Source organism: Pygoscelis adeliae, unplaced genomic scaffold (genome assembly GCF_000699105.1).
Source record: "Pygoscelis adeliae isolate BGI_AS28 unplaced genomic scaffold, ASM69910v1 Scaffold57, whole genome shotgun sequence".
NCBI classification, from domain to species: domain Eukaryota; kingdom Metazoa; phylum Chordata; class Aves; order Sphenisciformes; family Spheniscidae; genus Pygoscelis; species Pygoscelis adeliae.
Window position 1 is genome coordinate 2,196,707 of NW_008825615.1, and position 4,002 is coordinate 2,200,708.

Below are 4,002 nucleotides of genomic sequence, written 5' to 3' on the forward strand. Positions count from 1 at the left end.
TTAGTTCTTCCTGCCTCTGCCCTAACAGAACCTCTTTGTTGTTTTATCTAATCAGATTCAGAGGCCCTGCTAGAGTTGGCTCTTTCAGACTGTTCAAAGAGGTTATATTTCTTATTTCCCAGGCTTCAGAAGAACTAAAAATAACCAAGTGAAAATCTGAAATGCAAAGCTAATATTCTTGCCAGTGTTAAGCAGATACGTTGTCAGGATTAACAAGAGATTTTACAGATCTGAAAATTTGAATAAATCAGAACACTTAATTTTTCTTTGCTGAGTTCTGAGTTTAATCCTAAGCCACTAAGAATTTTTTATAAAAATATTTACCTTAATTTTTTCTGAACCAAAGATACGTGGTGTGTCTTCACGCAAAGAGAAAAATTTATTATAAAACTTTCTGTATACAAAAGAGAATACTCATGACAGATGAGGGCTTGCAGTTCAAATGACTTCAGGGTGAAAGCGACCCAAGTTGTTTCTCCAGTCCGCGTGGAGAGCAGGAGTCGTAGGTGCGTCGCCTGATGCCAAGCACTGAGAATTTTTACCGGCAAAGATGGACCTGCAGTAGGCATAGGACAGGATCGTTAGGCTAGTTCTAATGTGCTACAGTTGGTCACACCAGCCATGTTTGTATCTATCTTTGCACAATAATTTTCCCAGGATTTGTCAAAAGTGAAAGCTCTTAATAGAAAGGATGCTGATCCACTGGCTGGATTATGCCGTAGCGCAATGTTTCCCGACAAGTTTATAGAGAATTGGGAAATGGAAGAAAAAGCAGTGTTAAGTGTTGGCAAATGCACTTCTTTTAAGTTGAGAGAGTGAGAAGCAGCTGTAATTACTGACTGCAAACATCCACTGTCTTGAAGGAACTTTTAACTGCTTACATTTGCTGGCAGCAGCAGTTTTCTCTATGATGGAGAACTCCTGCAGCCAGTAATTACAGCAACTTTGAGCTCCCCCTCTTCCAGAGGAACGGAAAAGTTGGCAGCACAAGGCAGAGCATTAAGGCAATTAAACATTTACACAAATGAGCCAAAGGGAGGACCCATTTTCAAAAAGTCTGAGAAATGCTGCATGTCTGCTAACTTCCAGAAACCGGGAAACGGCCGGCAACGTGACACCCCAGCTTCCAAACTTGCAGCTCCATTCAAGGGACGCAAGCTTGAAGCAGAACTAAGATTAGCGACCGGTCCAAGCCTCTGGAACAATTTGAAACGCGACACAGAATTTAGTTCTCAGCTCATGGAGAACCTGCATGATGGAAAAGACCTGGTGGGTGAGATGCTAAGCTGAGTTCAGGCTAGCTACTGTAACGCAGTCGACCATAAATCTGGCCCTCCGGATCTGGGGACTATGGTTAATCAGTGGCGGAACAAAGTTAAGACCTGTAGTGAAACAAAAGCGAAAGTATTACAAATGATCCTTTAAACTGAAATTATAGTTAGGTGAACTTTTATAACTAATCCTAACTTAACAATGTCAGACTACTGTTTTCTCTCGCACGAAATACAGTTCCACATAATTTTTCTGTTTTCTGTGCAACTTGTACTTTTATGGAAGGCTTTTTCTTTTTCTGATGCATATACTGGAAAGGATTTTTATTGCATAGTCATGTAAGGAAGTATTATCACAGTGGGCATGCACAGAGAATGCAGTTTTAACTTCTTAATTCACCACTGTTTGTTTGCTTTTCATTCAGTATGAAACTGTTAACCTTTAAAAAAACATAACCAAGAATATGGCTAAATATTTATTATCATAATCTCATCTTTCACATATTTGCAAGTTCAGTACTGAAATACTATCTAATGCAATGCCTCAGCCAAAGTGGATGTGGCAGACGTTTTGTTTCTTTTTTATTTGATGTCTTTTTCCCCATTGACACTTATGGACGATATGAATCTGAAATTAAACGTGCAAAAACAAAAGTATGGATATTTTATCCCTTTTAATTTTACCATTAATTGTTTGAAATTATTATACTAATACATGAAGCCTTTTAGTTTAGGAATCTGAAGAAAAAAAAATGCGTTAAGTGTACACATGCCACACATTTAAACGAGAAGCCAGTGACTACAGCGGCAAAATCTGGTTTCATAGAAGTCAACAAAGGCTTCCCACCCATGTCAGCAGAGCCAGAATTTTACCTTATAATCTGGGGCTCTGCCCAACAGGATCTATTTCAGAATTTGTGACCACCCTCTTGCGTTATTAGTATCGCCACCCAAATCGCCACGTTCCTGGTTGAAGTGCATGGCTAGCCCCGCTCTCCGTTTTTTGAGCTCCACTGTTAAGAGCTCTTGAGAAAACCGCTCCAACTGGTTGGCATTAGAAGGAAATGCAAATCTTTTAAGTGGCTATTGTGCATGTCATTTGAATGCACTGGATGACATTTCAACACCAGGCAATGCCTCCTCTCCACCACAGTCATCAAGAGTGGTTTGGTGTTTTTTTTTCTTCCCATATGGGCACTGAGGTTTCCAACAGCATTGATCCCTCTGCACGTTTTTCTATACTTTGTGCAAGCCTCTTTCTTTGAACGTATTTCTGCAAACAGAAAGTCTTCAATGTGCAACAGTTTTTTAGCAGCTTGCAGGACTGAGCCCTTGATGTGATTATTTGATTACATATGAAGTAACTCTCATGATCAATGAATGATGTCACAGCTATCACTTTGAAGTTAACAGCAAAATTTGCATTGGCTTAAATCTGAGCGGGATCAAGACACGCAGCATCAGACTGACATCCCTTAATTAACTGCCATATTTCTCTTTACATGCTCATGCTTCACTCCATGCTTTTTCATGAGATGAGAGAAAAGAGCAAACGCTGGAAACCGATGTTTTCACCAGCAGTAGGCTGTCACGCTTAACAAATTCTTCTAGTGTATCAGTTTACGTGGGCACTCTGTCCTCGATCAGCTCCCACATTTCCCATGGACGGCAGCAGAAGTTGCACACAAAGACGAAATCAATGACCCACGCTTCACGAACGGAAATAAAATACTCCACCTGCGGACAAAGGGCCTGACTGAAAGAAGTGCTGCAGCACCTTTAGCAAAGTAATTCCTACAGACTTGGGTGGAAAATCCTGAGCCCGTATTTCTTTGCTTCTTTGAATTTAAACTATGATTTAAACTTGCATAAAAAAATCTGGGATATATAGAGGCCATATTGGAGGCACGGCCTTTCTCTCTCAAGTTAACAGGAAATGAGAGGCAGTAATAGGATTTTAACTACTTTCTCACTCGCAATGAGTATCCAACACTCGTCGAAGAAAACTTCCTTTCAAAACCTTTTCATTCCAAGTCTGCTCAACAGAGAATCAAAACGCGCGTGTGTGCGCAAACAACGTTCATTTGTATTCTTAAGTGAGCTTGCTTTATTTTGCCATTTACTAAACGCTGGTGTAAAAATTCCTAAAGCAACGTGACTCTCACAACAAACACAACTGACAGACCCTAGCTGGAGAGCACATGCAAGCACAGACTGCAATTGTTCTGCGGTTATTTGAGAGACAGTGGTCAGGGAAACAGGGGTCATTAATTTCTCTGCATATCTTAAACATTTCCAGAGATGTGCTAAAATGTATTAAAAGCACAGCAGCCGACATCTGAGGCTGAAACATCAGAAAAGATTTAGAAGGGGATTTCTGTCTAAGAGCGAGAAGGGATGGTTTGGTTTTGACCTTTGCGTTAAGGAAAGCAACACACTTTTAACTCTTTCCACCTTGCTTTTGCAAAAGATCAGCTGAACGACTTCCGAAGAAGCGCGCCCTCCAGAAAGTCGAGGAAGACATTTTGGCTGCAGGTGGCACCGGCGTTAGCCCCGCAGGCTTCGTGAATGTGAACAAGGGTGGGCCTCCGCCCGGGCCTGGCGTCACCACCAAACGGGGCAACAAACCCAGTTCGGTGTTCACTCCCCCGCGCTCTCCACAGGCTCCCGCGCAGCTCCTGGAAGGCAGAAAAACGGAACAGCGCGAGCAGCCACCTCAGGAGGGGGGGTG